Here is an 18,968-nt window from a genome sequence, read left to right as displayed (position 1 = left end):
CTTGCCCCATCATGGGTTTTCCAAATTATAATCTCTTCTTCCAGGTCACCAGAGTTCCTCTTGTTTCCCTTATTTGATGAGAAACACTCAAAGCCAGCCATTTCCTCTTGTAAGGACTACAAGAGTTTTGAACAGACTGAATTCAGAACTCACCACCAGTCTTCAAAATGGGGTTTTAACAAGCTTCAAAAGCCACTGCCGAACTCTGTTCTCTCCCTTAGAGAAATTTTGTTTTGTCTTTTCTCTCTGTTTGCAGAACCACATGATCCCTCTTAGAACGGCAAACTTGTAACCAGATTGCCAGTACCAGAATCAGTCTCAGTTTCTGTCTGGGCATCTGTTGCTTTAAAGACAATAGTCTATTTACTCCACAGCATCAGTCCAATTAACACCTACTTGTGAAGATTGTGGACATGAAGTGTTTCTTTCAGAAAAGATCTTGCATTTTAAATGATATGTGTAAGTATCTGTTTGTTTGTGGTGACTTACACTCAACCCTTACAATTTCTCTTTAAAAGATATATTAATATACATCCCATAACAGTAGTCTTTCAAAATATATTTGCAATGATTATGACACGTGTGATCTGGCCAAAGGTCAGTCACAGAAATACATCAGAAGCTGAAGAATTACATCATTAAAATAGGTGTTGGCTAGTGTTACAATGGTGAGCTATACAAGGTTTATCCAAAGCAGAATTCTTTCTGGAATGATGTATCGATGTTGAGACAGGATGAGGCACAAAATCAATATGCTCACGGCAGCTAATATTTCATTTGGTATCTATGTAAGGTGTTGGGTGCTCTGGTCTTGTTTAATGACTTGTCATACGACCTATTTTTTGGATAATGGATGAGACCTGATGCAAATCCACAGGATTTCACAAGTGGAGTTAAGATGGGAGAAAGGCTGTGAGGGAAAATAGAGTCTGGGAACTCAGATGAAAAAGTAGAATGAAATGAAAGTGATAATGATCATTGGTGGAGAAAGAAAATCTGATTTTTTGAAAGTTGAGGATAAAATCAAATTAAAACTGAATGTGAGAAAGGAACCAAACTTAAGGAATAGATAATAGAAAATAATTATTTCAGAAAGTTAAAAAAAGGTGCTATGGGGCTTCTTGGTGTAAAGAAGATTTTTTTTAAAGTCCAAAACAAAAGAAAAAATTCAAACAAATTACTTGATTATATGAACCAAATTTTGGTCATGTGCTTTAATTTGGGGATGTCAATTTGAATTAATAGTATTTGTTTAATTCATAATTATCCCCTATACACAAACATTTGGACTAATGTCCATGATGTTCTAAATCAATATGTCTGTGTACGTGCCAATTCCTAAACACTAATTTAAGAATGTCTGTGCTTCATCAACCGGTAATGATCATAACCTGAGAGACTGATCAATTTACTATTGAATCCTTATACCAGGAATTACAAACTCTATAGTTGAAATGAAATCTGTAGCACCCAAGTATGGAATAAAATTAATTTAACTTTAAAAAGAAAATTACTAAGGTTTTAATCATTAATAATTTCACCTGATTTTCCATCTGGGTACTCTCCAATCAGATGGCATTAATATCGACCTTTCCAGTTTCTGCAAACCAGCTCTCTTCTTTCTTTTCCCTTCCTGTTTCCTTTCTCCTTCCTCCCTTCCCCTGGCCATCCCACCTTCCCTCGATCTCTGCTGTCCCTTCCCTCCCTTCACCTATCACCTCCTGCCTTTGCGACCACACCTCCCCCCACTTACTATTTTGCTTGGATGCCTGTCAACATTTTTCCATACCTTGATAAAGGGCTCAAACCTGAAACTCCAGTTATGCATTTTTCCTTACTGGCATCTTCACTTGGTCTGTTTCTAGCAATACTCCCCTTTCTCAATCTCTCTATCTCCATATCACCTCCTAACTCCCACAGCTACCTCAACTTCACCTCTTCAAACCCTGTCCCCTGTAAATATCCAATTTTTTTTGCAATTCTTCTGTTTCCATCGCATCTGCTCCCAATATAAAGCTTTTCATGCGAGATTATCTGAGATGTCCTCCTTCTTCAAAATATGCAACTTTCTTCTACTTGGCCCTCACCTGCATATCTTCTATTACCCACACTTCTGCCTCGTCTCCCTCTGCAGCTCTGAGCATCAAGGACTGGATTCCCCTTGTTCGCACCTACCATCCCATTAGTCTCCACATCCAAATTATCACCCTCCACATTTATGCTACCTGGAACATGATTCCAAGACTAGACAAATCTTCCTCTCTCCTCTGCCTTCCACAAGGATCACTCCCTTGTCTATTCCTCCCTTGGAGGAATACAAATTACCCCCTTGGCATCTACCCCTCTGATCACAGCAGGTGCTCTACTTGTGCCCACAGCTCCTCCCTCACCACCATTCAGGGCCTCAACAGTCCTTCCAAGAGAAGCAACACTTCAATTGTGAATCTGCAGGGATCATTTACTACATTCGGTGCCCCAATTATGGTCTCCTCTACATCAGAGAGGCTGGATACAGACTGGGAGATCGCTTCATTCATCACCTCAAGTCTGTCTGCTATAATAGCATGGATTTCCCAGTAGCAACCCATTTAGATTTCCTGCTCCATTCTCAAGCCAACACGTTTGTCCATGGTCTCATGCACTGCCAAACTGAGAGCACCCATAAATTGGAGGAACAAATCCTTATATTCCATCTGGAACCCTCCAACTAGATAGCATTAACATGGACTTCTCTAGCTTTTTAGCCCCCACCCATCTCTCCCCTTCTATCCCTACTTCTCCTTTCCACTTGCTGTCTCTCTTCCCCTTTCCTCCAGCTCTGCATTCACTCCCTCCGCAATCAATTCTCATTTTTCCTATGTCTAATCATCACCTTTTGTCAGCCTGTGCTCCCCCTGCCCTTTCTTCCCTTCTCCCCCAGCCATTTTATTCAAGGGCCTGCTTGTTTTTTTGCTCTCACCTTGAAGAAGGGCTCAGGCCTGAAATATCAGTTATATACAGTATCTTTCCCTCATCCAGCATTTATGTTTTTACTTCAATCACAATGTGTGCAGACTTTTGGGTTTCAATCTTTTCTCTTACCCTTTTCACTAACTGTGTTGGAAAACATTAATCATCTCTGCAGCATATTTGTTTTTAAATATTTTGACTGTTAATGGTGTTCCTGATGGTATTTGCTCCCCCCCCCAAAAAAAATGGGTTCAATACTCGCATGGAAAATAGTTCCACTTTGTCCATTTTCATTCCATTGGCTCTTCTCTCATATTTGGGAAATTGTGCCCCATATCCCACTCCCAATAGATGCACAATAGTACCATCCTTAATACAATTTGTTCCTCTGACCTCAGGAAAACACTGCCCAGAATTGTTGGATGGTTGATCTCACAGTGAAATCATTTGTTTTCATCAGCCTTCAAGATATTTTCTTTCTGCTCTACAAATTGCAAACTGATATTTTGTTGTGAACAGATCAGGACAACTGGGAACTTCTGTTATGCCCACTCCAATAGTTAATAAAACTGAAGAGAAGCAGAGCCAAAGGAAACAGTGATTTAGTTAAATTAAATATAAAGACAGAATGAAATAAAGACTGGATTTAGACAATGAGATAACAACAAAGAAAACTAAAAATAAAATGTTAATTTTGAGCAAACACCAGGATGAATATAATTTCACCTTGAGATACCACATATTCAACTGTCCCCTTTCTGGCACTCCAGCTTGGGGTTCACTGATCTCATTATGAGCAGCACCTTGAGTGTATAAAATGGCAACAATCATCAGTTGTATGAGGATTCATCTCTCTATTGTCTATTTCAAAGGTCATTTTAATAGCAAAGAACATGCAATATTACACAAAATTACTTTCTGCCTCTAAGGCAGACAAAGACTCACCATTAGTTTTGCCTGACACACCCTTACAGTAAGAGAGAAAGAGAAACAAAAGAGTCCCTTTGGAGGCATTGAGTGTCCATGGATTTGCCTCCAGTGCTCCTGCAGTTGCACAAGACTCAAGTTCAGTTGAAACTATCAGCAACCCAAGCCCAGATCCAAATTCTTACACATGATGACGTCCTTCGGGAACCCTTCTCGTCTTCAGCAGCCTCTTGAATCTCAGTTGATGCCTGGTTCACATGAGGCTGCTTCCATCAGCCACAGCTTGGCATGAGACCTTTGATCTCAAGTCGCCAGCAACCCACAGCCTGTGTGAGTTCCTCAGCCGCAAGTCACCAAAGCTCACTGCCTGTGTGTTCCTCAGTTGCAGATTCTCCTGCTAGTCCGCTACCATTGACACGGCTTTTGGGGGTCATCGTCTCTGCTTTTTCCTTTCATGTTACTGGGGCCCTGCGCCAGTCCACTGCTCCCCTGGAGTCTGCAACCTCTCGTGACTGCTACCAAACACAGGCACCGTCATTTTTGGTCCAGACCCACAGTTGGAGGATTTGAAATAAAACACCATCAGCTCTTTTAACAGGCCATTTAAAACCAGTATGAAGCCATCAACAATTGGACCCTTTCAGGATCAATCAAGCCAACTTCTTTGCTCTTTCACAAAGTACAACTCCAAGATTTGTTTGCATCCATTTAAGACACTGAAGAGCATTTGGATTTAACACCTAAATTTAAAGTTAGAAATCAATATTTTAAATTGATGTACAGGTATTTCCTTAGTACTGTATTGTTCTGGCAGCCTAGTTAAGTATATTCAAAGTACAGTTATAAAAAAAACTTGATGGCAGAAGAACGTTGTTACACAGATTCATTTTCAGATCAATAAAATGAACTAAAATTGCATACAAATGACATACAAATCTTCACAGGAATTCATTTTATATTGATCAAAAACTTTATACAGTATAATTTCATTTCTAAAAATATTACATTCATCAAAGCTTGCATTCTCAACAGTGTCATTTGAATTGTTTCCCTGTATTAGGGAAGCCTTCCGACTTTAGAAATAGGTTTTCTCTTCAATTTAAATGAAAATTACAGAGCAATTGCAGTAAATTTGTATACACAGCCAGATGGCTTGCAAATAATTAGGTGCTTTCTCAGCTTTCAAATGCAGTGAGTGAAATCCTATATAACTGTAATCTTCTGATGGCACCTGAATGAGGATAGATGACTAAACTGTGATGGTACGAAAATAACATTTTAAAATTCTATTACTGATTTATTGTTCTGTGGGCTTGGGATCATGTTTGGCTCATGACACACAAAAGCAATATGATTAAAGTATTCAGTAGTGTGATCTCCCCAACTGAATATTGCACACCAATGTAGTCCAAAAATATTAAAGATTTTATTTAATGAATAAGTAATGTGGATTCTAAGGTCATTTTTTGATGATTGAAGGAAATTATTATCCCAGCAAAATACAAGTAATCATTAATACAGGTCCCCAGTAGATGTTTTTTTTTAAAAAGAAAATTTTTAAATGATCTGTTTCCCTGTATAACAAGCAATTGTGATAAAAAATTTGAAAGGCAAATAAAGTGAATCTAATTTAATTCAATTAGTTAAATTATATATTGTACCATCTCTAATTCTGATTTGTACCAAGTGGAGACAAGATACACATTAGCAAATGAAGACAAATTAATTGGTTTTTTTTGGAGTTCTTTTAAACCTTGAGTTTTATTCTTATCCTGTTTTAAAGATGGTTAATAAAATGCAGTGCTGTGTAATTATCGTTGAGCTTTCAGGTGGCAGATCATCTAATCTCTGGCATTTTAGTTGGAATAATCAGTAGAGGTTCCAACCTTCCAACATCCCTGTTTGCTGATCCAGCCGCTCCCTTGCTCTGTCTTTCAGAGCTTGGAACCTTCCAGCCTATCAATGGATGGCCTCTGCTTTTTTGGCTCACTGGAACTGCTGAATGGTAGGAGGCCTTGAGCTGAGAAAGGGTAACAGCATAGGTTCCAGCTTGGTCAGGGACTTGAGCAATAAGTGGTAGAGAAATGCCAAAGACAATAGATTTATTACTGTTCTGTTGAAAGCTTATTCATTATAATAAAGAAAGGAACAGAAAGTTATCAAGTGGCCTTCAATTCCCAAGCTTCTACACATTCTTCTGCTAATAAAACAATTTTGTGTACCAGTGACAATAATTATAAATTAAAAAACATTCCACCAGGTTGCAAAGCAAAGAAACACAAAAATCCATAGACACTGTGGTTTAAGTAAATACACACAAAGCTGGAGAAACTCATCAGGTCAAACATTGTCCTTTATACAGCAAAGGTAAAAATACAGAACCAATATTTTGGGCTGAGCCCTTAATGCAAAGCAAATTGCTCCACTTTCTATTGCAGAAAAATATTTGAATTTCAGTACCTAATTGCAAATCAGCAAACAGATAAGACAAGTGTACTTCTGTTCCAGAAAAAAAGTTAAATGGGTTAATAAATTTTACTAGTGGTAAGTAGGTTTTGACTTTACAGAATTGTGGTGAACTGTTAGCCAGACTCAGACACACAAAGATAAAGATTGTACAACAGGCTTTAATCCACAAAGACTTCCAGAGAGCCAGCTGGCTATGGCTGCAGCAACTCTGAGTGAGGCCTCGGGAGGCCGGCGCAGGCTTACATCTCGGAGGATGATTGACACCTGACCGGGTGGGGCTTGATCCCTTCAGGCCGACTGACAGCCGGCCAGCTGTTGTCCTGTCCCCTTACACTCCTGCAGGTACAGAGGTTGCCCCCTGCAGTAGGCCGGTGGTGTACCCCCACAAGAATAGAAGAAATACAATGAATGGTTGATAGTAAAAGGACAAAAAAAAAATCATCACTAATATTGGGAAGTTACACCTGAAGTATTGATAATGCTTGGAATTGTCACACTGTGCAGTTACAATGCAAGAGCAGAATCAAGATCTGTGTACGTCAGAACCTTTCAGTGTGGGTTCAGAGTCATATCCTGTTTTACTACTTTCATCAATGTGTTATTATTGAATGAGTTGCTCTTCCAGTAATCAGTAATATTAATTCAACAAAATATTGTCCTCATGCTGAAATAGGAAATAATTATTTTCTCATACTCCAAGGGAAAGCAAAAAAGTATTCTTTTGTTTCAAGTAAGCAAAATATGATTAAAGTGCCATGAATAATAAACCATTATGTTCTACTAATTAAGCCTTTCATTATACATGTAAGTATTGTATGTAAAAATAATTGTAAACCATCAATTTACATGTTCTTGTGCATTTTTAATAGACATTGGGACAATACATTCCTGTTTTACTCAAGGCAATAAAGTGGAAGATTATCTGTAACATCGTATTGCACATGACAACATAAAGACATGAGGTGACAACTATTTTAAGTTGCCCTTAGTATTATTTCCAATTATTTTAAAGTTATGTTTTAGTGAATATTGTATTTAAAATATTGCCCAAGAACTTTCAAGAGAAACAAAAGCTACCCTCTCCTAAAATTCCAATTTCTGACTGTATCAGACCAGTGGAGTGCTATCAGCCTGCAGCAGAATATGAAAATTAAATAAAAATCTTCAAAGCAGCATAAAGGAGTCCTTTTCATGTTCTCCTTGCATACAAAATGATTTAAACCCTGCTGCACAACTAACATCTGGTATCCCAGTATTCCAATATAGCAATACTTTGAAAATAATTAAATATTTCCAGTGGGTGCATCAATCTGTCAGTTTTACAAGCATCAACAATTCCATCTGTATCAATAATTACCAGTACATTATCACCTGAATACCTGCTGTGCAAAGAACATCCAAGCATTTGAATTTTAACACATTACAGCAGAAACTTAAGTTTTGCCACCACCAACTTTATTTCAAGTTTTGCTGGTGTGAAATTTTACATGTCTGTCTAGATTAGTGTCCAATACTTCTGAGATACAACCAAAAGTCAACAAAGGAAGCAAAGTATCTAGGCACACCAGACGGACTGCAGATACTGCCAAATACAATCTGCTGGGGGAACTCTGTGGGTCGAACTGCATTAGTAGAAGAAAACAAATGGTCACCATTTTAAGCCAAAACTCTGTCAGGTCAGAGGAAAGTTAGAACAGAAGCAGTGTGGAGAGATGCAAGTCTGGGTATTTCCAACAGAGAATTTAGATGCTGTTTGCACTAAGATTTTATCAGTTTATTCTTTCATATAATTTCTAAAGATGTTGGAAGATGAATTTATAGAAAAGCTCATCCAAGGGTTTTGTCTATTTAGGATATAGGAGTTTCCTCCTCTCATTACTAAAACTGCACTTTATCAGGCAATGTCCATTTCTCCAGCATAATTTCTGAAACAAAAATGTCACAGCATGTACAAAGAAATGTCCACCCATGAAGTTTATTACAAGCAGGTTTATTGCAAGCTGACTGCCAAGCACCAGGCAGCAGATGGCGCAAGAGCAAGAATAGGAAGGAGAGCAAGAACCCAAGGGCCTAAAGCTCAACAGGAGTCAAAAGAACTGCAGGATGATGAAAGCTACTCGAGGCATGCCATTATTTAATATTACCAGCCTTATTTTCCTGATAGGTTGCGATGCCTGCATGGGCTACAAGGGAACCTTGGCAGAAACTTCTTTTGGAGCTGTAAAATCATAGTTCCTGATGTCCTTCCATACTCCTGTTGTTGCAATCAATAATTAGGCAGAAGGGTTTGATAACATGCATATTCCCTCATTCTGCTGTATAAATACACCTGCTTTGGTTCTACCATCAATAAATTAATCTAGTTACTCCAATGACTCACTCCACCATCTCTGCCAGTGTTCTCTATTCCCCCACACTCCTCCTACCTGTCCAGGTATCCTTCCCCCTTGCTATCGTTCCATTCACTGTCTAAGCTGTCATGAAATCCTTTCATGTTAGCATTTTCTTCCTATTTCTTCTGGTTTTGTTCATTCAATTATTTGTGCCTTTCCCAGTTCCAACGACAATTCATAGACTCAAAATGTTAACTTTGCTTCTCTATCCACAGATGGAGTTTATTTTACCTTCTTTTATCCAATTAACTCCTAAATATTCTATCTTAGTCCTTATCGAATGCACTTTACTACTGCTGAAAATTGCAATAGATATTTTGTATTACTTGTCACTACACAGAGGTTTGCAGAAAATATGTTGCTTATCAGCAAAGTTATAGTGTAAAACTATCCATAGGATTGTTCATTGCACACAAGCCTGGCGTGGATATGAAATTGGTAATAACTATTTCATTGTGGCAGATCAAAAGTAGTCCCTTACTACCATTAATGGGTAAACCTGTCCATGAATCAGCCTGTGATTGCATTGGTAGAAGTAGCCACTGTCCAGTCCAAATGGTGACAAATTTGATCTTGCAAAATCTGACATCAAAGAATCTCTTGGATTAAAAGCAACGCAGAGAAACCCCTGGTATCCAGCACCTATGAGGCAAAGTGGAAACAAGAGTATTTGGCCCAGTTCCCCCTCAAGTATTCTTACAGCTGGGATTTCCCTGATTCTTGTAAATAACATGGATCCAGTGAGAAAAGACATTTGAATATTTATCTTCACATTGGTATGGTTAAGTACATGTTATCTGTAGTGAGGTAGCAGGAACTGATTACACATTATGAATGGAATCTTTGAATCTCACAATTAAAATAATGGTTGACAAATGTTTAACAGGGTGAAACAGAAAAGTATGCAGGTTGTTGTACAAACTGGAGGAACTCAGCTGACCTTTCTCATCGTCCATCGGAGACAAAGGCACTTTTACACAGTTGCTGAGAAGCAGACCAAATTTTCTGCTCCACTGCAGTGTAAAAATGTCCCGACAGAATTTATATTCCTAAATTTCATGCTGTAACTTTTCCACCAAGAGCTCTACACATTTTTACAGTGGCTGCAGTGTAAATTGACCAGAGGCAAGCTATAAGAAACAGGGCTAATGAATACGACGCTCACTTTCTGACAAATCCACAATACAGTAAGGCAGTGTAAAAATGCTGTGTAATCAACCACTGCTGGAGGAAAGTATGGATTTTTTTTTTTTTTTATAAACAGAATTCTTCTTTTATTTCCATGTAAAAATAACAAAAATATTGCCAACATTTTGGAGTTGAGTCCTTCAGGGAATATGCAAAATAAGCCAAAATCAGGGAATCTCAAAGTTTTTGAATTCAGACAAAGTTGGCTGGGAGAGGAATCCAGACCAGCAAAAGGGTTAGTTTGATAAAGATAAGGGACAAGTGTTGTGAGTGAGGAAACAGGTTTGTGAGGTCTCAAATGGAAGGACTATGAACACAGTTTGGGTAGGGAAGGATTTTATTTATAGAAGGCAAGTGTGAGAAATGGTAACTGATGCCACACTAACACCCACACCCACACAAACACCAACTGCAGCTGCCATAGGAAAGAAATAGCAGACAATTAATAATGAACAAGGGGAAAATAGCATAGAAGCAAAATTCACACATACAATGAACTGGTACATAAAATGATAAAAAAAAAAGCACTACAATACCCCACCAGCCCTTGACTCAGGGACATTAATTAAACACTCACAACCCCCTTAACAGTGCACATCTTACCAACAGTTTCTCCAGCACCCTTCCACATTTCTTGGCCTAGAATGATAATAGAAAGAGAAGGCAAACAACACATGGCACCTTTCCGCCCAGCTCGTTAGCAGGGACCGATTGCTCTGTGCCTGGAGTGCAGTCTTGGTAATTTTCATGGAGCCAACAGCAAGGGATGAACTAATGGGTGGGGTGGAACTAAACCTTGATTGACTGCTGGTGTATCCTCAGTCTAGGTAGGGAGTGGTGCTGTCACATGACAGCTACCACCCTTCCCAATGCAACAAGATAAAAAATGATCATGTTTGTGCGAATGGAGATGAAAAGGAAAGGGAGAGCTGGGGGAAAGTGATGGGGAAGAAGTGAAGTGGGGGAAATTTAACGAAAGCCAAAGTCAATATTAATGCCATCTGATTGGATTTCAGATTTAGATTTCAGATTTATTGTCAGAGTGCATACATGACATCAGATACAAACTTGAGATTCCATTTTACTGTGGGAATGACAGAATTACCACTAATTGGTAGTGCAAAAAAATAAACTGTACACAGCGTAAACATGTAAACAAATAAAAGAAATGTGACAGATAATGAATGTAAACAAACTGATTGTGCAATACAGGGAAAACAAAATAAAATCAATAAAATGCACAAGTAAGGATTGTTACATTAGTCCCTGATTGAGTTTGTTGTTGAGCAGTCTGATGGTGGAGGGGTAGCAGCTGTTCCTGAACCTTGTAGTATGAGTCTTGTGGCACCTATGCTTCTTTCTTGATGGCAACAGCAAGAACAGAGTGTGTACTGGGCGGTGTGAGTCTTTGACGATTGCTGCTGTCCTCCGACAGCAGTGTTCCCTATAGAAGTACTCCATAATGGGGAGGATTTTGCCTGCGATGTCCTGGACTGTGTCCTCTACCTTTTAGAGGGCTTTATGCTCAGAGGTGTAGGGCACTACCAGTAACTACAGAGACAAACTGAGGAAACAATAGGCTTTAATACACTGAAGTACCTTGCTGGCTTGGATCCTAGGATAGGAATGGTGGCAAGGGAAAGGTGGCTCGACCTTTATGGCCGAGGACCATGGGGGAGGAATCATAGAGTATGAGTTATCCTTGGGTGGGCCAGCTCCATATATACAACCGATAATGATAACTATATACAATGGAGGAAATATATCACCACAGGAGTATTGGCGTTTCCATATCAGACAGTGATGCAGCTGGTCAGCACATTTTTCCTCACACCTTGTAGAAATTTGCCAGGGTTTCTTGTATCATACCAAGCCTCTACAAACTCCTGAGAAGTAGAGGCACTGACTTGCTTTCTTCACAATGATATTGGTGTGTTGGGTCCAGCAAAGATCCTCTGAGATTGTGACTGAAGGTTCCCACTCAGAAGATGAGGTGTTGTACCTCCAATTTGTGGGTAATCTCAGTCTGGCAGTGCATGAGACCATCGACAGATCTGTCCGCAAAGGAATGGGATGGAGAATTGAAATGGGTGGCCACTAAGAGATCCACACTATTGCAGCTGACAGAGTCAAGGTGCTCAACAAAGTGATCTCCCAGTCTGTCTCCAGAGTATCCGATGTAGAGGGACCACAAAGGAAGCATCAGATACAGTAGATGACCCCTGCAGATTCACAAGGGTTATTTGGGGCTCTGAATGGTGATGATGGTCCTGGTGTGATGCAAGTGGAGCATCTCCTGCAGTCACAAAGATCCCAAGGGGATGATTAGTGGGGAGGGAAGAGAGAACAAGGGAGTGACGGATGGAGCGGACCCCACAGAAGGCGGAGAGGGGAGGAGAGGGGACTCCAGTGATGGAGTCATGGTGGAAATCGTGGAAGAGGATGTGTTGGATGTGCAGGCTGGTGGGGTGGTAGGTGAAGCCAAGAGGAGTCCTGTCCTTGTTGCACATGGGGTGGAGGGATCCAGAGTAAATGCACAGGTGTTGGAGGATATGCGGGTGAGCGCCAAGTTGATGGAGGTAGAGGAGGAGAAACTGCTTCAGAGAAAACTTTCAGGTCAGGAACTGTAGGGAGATAAGACGTTTGAACTGGATATAGTTCACAGGGGTCATTCTGATAAACAACCATTGATAAAGACAGTGGGATGGAATGTCTGTCCTGACATAATTTACCTTTCTTGAAAAACATCCTCAGATAAGGACTGTGGGACAACGTAGCTGACTTCACATATTACTTTAATCCCGCACTTGATGAATTGTGTAAATGACAGTTTTATATATTAAAAAAAAGTAGTTGCCAGATAATGTACCGAGGAAGTCAGCCTCGGAGCACCAGGTAGACTTTGTTGTAGTGAAGCCCCATTGTTACTTACAACGGCTTTGCTTGTAAGAAAGAACCCAATTACTTTATAAAGTAAAAGAAAAGTGTTGAACTGTTCCTATGAGTTCTGTTGTCTTATTGTGTCCTTGACACAGAATTTACTTTAACATATGGGAATTGGTAGTTGCTTGAGATTGTGTGTGGCATGATTGGAGAACTAACCACTAGGTGGCGCCAATTTTAAACTTTTGTGTTTTTTACCTATTTATTTTCCGCTATTTTGTTGCTGGTTGCTTTAATTCTGGATAACAGGGATTTTACTATATATGGATAATTTAATCAATAGTGTGTACTTTACAGTCGCCAGTCATTGGGCATTCATTTGCTCATACATTTTCTGTAATCTTTTGTACTAGTAGTGACAGTTATTGGAATTCAAACTGAGTATACTGCCTCCACTGTGGATGTTGTCCAATGGGGGAATTTCCAAGCAAATCAGATTTTTAAAGTCTTAATGAACTATTATGTGGAACATTCTCAGGGGATTACGTCGGATATATAGCACACAAGCAGGCAGTTCAATTAAACTAGTCCACATCAGCATGTGTGCTGCTCCAATTCAGTCTCCTCCTAGCTTTCCACAGCTAACCTATCAGTGCAACCTTCTTTTCTTTTCGCCCTCATGGAGCAAGTTCCATATTCTCACCATTCTTTTGGCAAAGAACTTCTTTCTGAATTCTCTGTGATCTTAACTCAGAATATGTAACATAATGGAGCTCTCATCTCAAAGTAAAGTAGATGAAGACAATAAAAGCAGAAAAGATTTGTCAATGTATTCGTTTTTTTCTTAATTTTTACACATCTATGGATTGAACTGAAATCTGAAAGACAGTTCACTCTGTCAAAGATAATTTTAAAAGCAAAAATTTGCCATCAGTAATGAAGATATATTGTACCTCTGTTAAAAGAACACCATTGAATGGACAAGCTTTTACTCAGACTTGTGTACTTAGTTAGTTTCTGTGCTATAAGTACCGTACTCATTATCTGTGTCTTTCAATGTGGAATCTCTTGGATCAATTCCATTGGAACAAAACGTATGTTAACTAGATCAGCAAAAATAAAGTAACTTATTTAACTGTACATCCCTGGATACATGAATAATCTGTTTTATTTACTCCTGACAATTTTGGAATTACCATTATTTTACCATTACTTCTGCAGCCGAATCCAGTCATTATTATGAACCAGGAAATAAAACCAGGCATGGAATTCAGAAAACACACAAGTTGGAATCCTCAGCAATATTCAAGAGTAAAATAGATAAATCTTCATAATAATTGATGTAAGAGTTAATATGGTAAGATGCAAGATATTAGTCCAAAACATGATACTTTGTCAAATGACAAATAAATGGACAAGATGAAAATGATTTTCTCATTTAGCTATAAAAAGGCTGGAAAAATAGGTCAAAAACAAGCACCTGACTTCATTTTCTAAAACCTGCCACTAATTCTGTAAAAGTACTGCTCCTTTTCCTGTGTGTAATAACCCAAGAATCATGATAAAAGAGCAATATAAAACAAATGAACATTATAATGGCAAATGTCTAGTGCCCAGTTTGAGATAAAAGGAGATGCCGGGTATAATCTGGCCTCTGAAATTAGGTGCTTCATCTCAGGAAAATTAGGCCAAAAAAAAAACTCCCAATGATTCAGTCGAGTCTCAAGCCATTCAATTATTTGATTTGAATTAGTCCTGAAAATGTCTCTATTCCTTTGTGCAGGCTTACCAAATTATCAAGGTAGCTGTTTCTGTGGAAACCTGGGAATTTGTGAAGTTTCTCAGTGTGCTCTATCTCATCCTCTTCTGAGACATGAAGAGATGATTGATTATTGTTGATGTTTAAACAAAAAACATGTATTCTGCAAGATCTGATGGTAATTTCACTTAATATTGTCTGCACAGGCTGTTTGTAATGGTGTTGAAACAGAACACTGTGTTAACAATTTACTGTCTAATGTCTATTTTCTTACAGCTATCAAAGAAAATAAGCTTCCACAATTCTAGGATACTAATTCCTTCCTGCATCTTTCTTTTCTGATATTCTCTCCCACCATATCTCTCGCTGATGCCAAACAATTGTTCTTGAAAATAGGCCTTATTTCTATTCTGATATGATCCCACATCAATGAAGATTGTCCTCGCAACACTTTTGCCTTCAATTTCTGTCACCTTCAATTCATGCCCACTGCTTTAATCATGCGCTTCCTTCAGGATGAAAGGCCCTTTTCTCTCCCCTTTCTCCGGGACTCCTGTTTCTGGTCATGTTGCTCCTTTAAATGTTTTGTGCTGACTCCACAAGATCAGCCAGCTCAGTTTTTCTACTTCACTTGATCAATTTCCCTGCACATTTGCTGCACTCATTAAATCTGAAAAGAATGGTACTTTTATTCTTAGGCATATCAATCTCTACCTTTCAGAATTCATGTACTTTGGCACAACACTGCAACACAATCTGACCACTGAATATCAAGATACTGCCTTCCTGTGGGCTGACTGCACCTCCTCTGGAAATCTCAAACCTTCCTCTCCCAACCTTACACAGCCTGTTTCTGTAATATGCTTGTCCTTTTGAAAGATGGTCACCTGATCTGCGCTTGGTCTCTCAAGTGTTGGCGAGATTTTATTATGAGGGATGAAACTCTGAACTAAGTTGCAAGAAATTAATAGTTCGTCTGATCAATGTTAAAAGGAATTTTGGAAAGAGAAAGTTGTTTGGAGTATGGACAAATATAGTTTTTTTGTTTCTTTTCTCCATATATTCAAAGCATTGAAACAGGACAACCTGAACTAAAGAAATAATATGACCTCACAGTCCTGTTCTCTCATTCAGTAAGATTCAGTCTGAATGAGGCACCATCAATGACAAAGGCAAGTCCAGGCTGCCTGGCTGTCCTGCACGGGGGTGGGAGGTGGGGTGGGGGTGACTGTGCTGCGGAACAGTCACCTTTATTCAGGAGCCTGTGGGAGGACCCACAGGTACAGTTGGGCAATGGCTGTGCCCAAACAGATAAATATATACATACAGTGGTTTACCACATTCACCCTTAGTTATTTTAAAAGAGTTCGGCGGGCTGAAGTGGTGATGATACAGTTACAAATTAAGTCTTTCAGGTGGTCTGGTTTTTCGCTGTGCCTGTCGTAATACCGGCTGCGATTGCACCTCAGTGGTGGGGTCCTGGACAGTATTGTATGCAGTTGTCAGCGTTGAGCTGGTGGGTATGTGGTGACGAGTCTGGTGTGTCCTCTGTAGGGGTGAGGTAATGTGCCATGGCCCTGGTGCATCATGGGTGGCTAGAGGTGAGGGGGGTGTGGAGTGATCAGTGGAGATCTCCAGAGCCCCTGAGGGCGCCATATCCCTGATGGAGACCGTGTCCCATGCCCATCTGGATACTCCACTTAGGTGTATTTGGGGTTGGCATGGAGGAGGTGGACCCTTTCAACCAGAGAGTCTGACTTATGGCTCCTCACATGCTTCTGGAATAGGACCAGCCCTGGGGACGTCAGCTACACTGGCAGCACAGTCCCTGTTCCTGATTTCCTGGTGAGCTGATGTGGCTCTCCTAGGTGAGTGTGATGGAGGCCAGTGTCATTGCGGCGGAGAGATCACTTGCTGATTTGGAAGATGGCGGTGTTCAAAGTGGCAGCCCCCATGGCCCGCACATGATGCTGCTGGTTCCCAAAGATGGTGCCCAAGATGGCAACCCCAACGATTCACACATGGTGCTGCTAGTTCCCTACATTGGCAGCATCCAAGATGGCAGCCCCCACAACCTCATGTGTGCATGCTGCTGCTAGGAAGAGTTTTGGATCTACACATTTTAGCATAGTGTCCCTTCTTCCGGCAGCTGGAGCAGACCGTGTCTTTTGCAGGGCAGCGTTGCCTCAGGTGCTTGCCAAGACCATAGAAGAAGCACTTCGGGTGCTCCCGGAGTATAGCAGCCATGGCTGGATCACTGACAGAACCTGGCAATAGTGGTAGAAGGTGTTCACGGAGTTCTGGCACCTTGGTTGGATAGTTAGTGGGGCGAGGGTGTGGCAACTCATCCCAAGATAGCGATGCCCGAGACAACCAATGAGGCAGCCACATTGTCAGTTGAGTAGGCCTCCATATTCTGAAGGGCCACCTCCAGCGTATCTGCCAGCTCGACTGCTCTTCACAGGCTGAGCTCCCCTTGCTCCAATACTCTTCGGTGGATATAATTTGACCTGATCCCTGCAAGATAGGCATCCCTGATCAGGTCCTCCATGTAGTCCTCAGGTGTCATGGCCTTTTATTCACAGGCCCTTCCAAAGATTCGCAGGGCCCAAATGTACTCGATGTTTGATTCCCCGGGTCACTGCTTTCACGTCACCAAGAGGTACCTGGCATAGACTTTGTTAATCTTTCACAGGTACTGCCCCTTTAGAATATCCATGATACCTCCTGATACAACGCGGTGTCCCTGATCATCAAGTACATCAGGGGGCCGGCTCGAGAGTGCTCTATCTGTAATTTGTCAGTCTCTGACTGCGTGATGGCTGAAGGTGGCTGCAGCACTGTCTCGAGCCAGAGTTTGAAGTTGACCCCCAGGTGACTGAGGGTCGACTTCCAGCATCTCGGGCTTCAGGATCTGTTCCATTATAAAAACAATAGCAAATCATCAATGACTCCAAAAGACTGTAGTTGAGCAAACTGATAGGCCTTTATTTGCTTTAGAACAAAAGGACATCCATGCTGGTCAACTGTCCTGCTCTGGGGAGGGGGCTGTGGAACAGACACCTTTATTCAGGAGTCTGTGGGAGGGACTACAGGTACAGTCGGCCAATGGGTGTACTCAAACAGATAAATATGTACATATAGTGGTCTACCAAACTGAATTCCAACTCCACAAATTGGAAACGTTTCTAATCCCTCAAGAGTAGAGAATTCCAAAGAACGTTAACCTCTTGATCAGAGAATTTTTGTTTTATTTCATATCTTATGGGCTAATGCCTTATACTTGGTCCAAGACCATGACCTTTGCAGCCAAGGGGAAATACACTGTTGGCATTTAACTTGGGAAATCCTTCCGAGTTTTTTATAGACATGAATGAAATCACTTCTCATTCTGCTGAGAATATGGATCTACCTGACTCAATTTTTCCAGGAATATGGCTACCTCTTTCCAGGAATAAATAATTTGAGCCTCCACTGGTCCATTTTGTGATAGTACAGATTCTATCACCAATATGTATATGTACAGATTGTAGTGTAGAATGACTGTGATTGGCTGAGAGCATAGCCACGCCTACTGGCAGGTCTTAAAGGGTTGCCAGACCAGGTCATTCTGGACTGGTCGACCTAGATGTGATATGCTGCAGTCTTCTAGTTAATAAAAGCCTTGGTTTGGATCAACAAGCCTTTTATTCTTTCGACGTGCTCTACACATTTCAGATAAGTATATTCTTTCTGTGGGAAAGGGTACAAACTGCTTACAAATATCCTGGATGTGGAATGCACATTTGCAAGCAGATTTACTTGCTTGGATAGTCTAAATTCTTTGCAATAAAAAACCAATATTCCATTTGCCTGTTGTATTTGCATGATAACTACCCATTTATCATATTCAAAGTCCCCTATTTCTCCAAGTATTGTCTATATCTTTAAATAAATGCTAGTTCTTTTGAACCTCAAAAGGGAAGTTGTAATCTGCAAGGATGACATCCACACCAAATATGGCCCGTGAATTGGAAGCAATTCAACAATCCATCAAAGTTTAAAATTCAGATTTATTGTTGGAATACATACATAGCATCACATACAATCCCGAGATTCTTTTTTCTATGGGTGAGGAAGATATCCCACTGATGGATTGTGCAAAAAAACTATACTCAAGATACGTATGCAAGTAAATAAATAAAGAAATGTTAACAAACTGACTGCAATACAGAGAGAAAAAAGTAATCAATAAAGTGGAAAAGTAAGAAACCCTGATTGACTTTGTTGTTGAGGAGCCTGATGGTGGAAGGGTAGCAGCTGTTCCTGAACCCGGTGGTGCAAGTCTTGTGGCACCGATACCTCTTGCCTGATGGTAGCAGTGCTCGGTGGTGTGGATCCTTGATGATGGTTACTGCTCT

General features: G+C 40.3%; 1 long non-coding RNA gene across 1 annotated transcript; it reads left to right on the top strand.

Moving 5' to 3' along the window:
* The first annotated feature begins 602 nt into the window (after positions 1-602).
* Positions 603-14,145, top strand: LOC138763264 (uncharacterized). The gene is made up of 3 exons (XR_011357459.1): positions 603-668; positions 7,215-7,307; positions 14,031-14,145. It is a non-coding gene; the product is annotated as an uncharacterized lncRNA (long non-coding RNA).
* The last annotated feature ends 4,823 nt before the right edge of the window (positions 14,146-18,968 follow it).

The sequence above is a fragment of the Narcine bancroftii genome, chromosome 5, assembly GCF_036971445.1.
Source record: "Narcine bancroftii isolate sNarBan1 chromosome 5, sNarBan1.hap1, whole genome shotgun sequence".
In the NCBI taxonomy this organism is placed as follows: Eukaryota; Metazoa; Chordata; class Chondrichthyes; order Torpediniformes; family Narcinidae; genus Narcine; species Narcine bancroftii.
The sequence above is the reverse complement of the archived record's forward strand: the minus strand, read 5'-3'. Positions and strand labels throughout refer to the sequence as shown.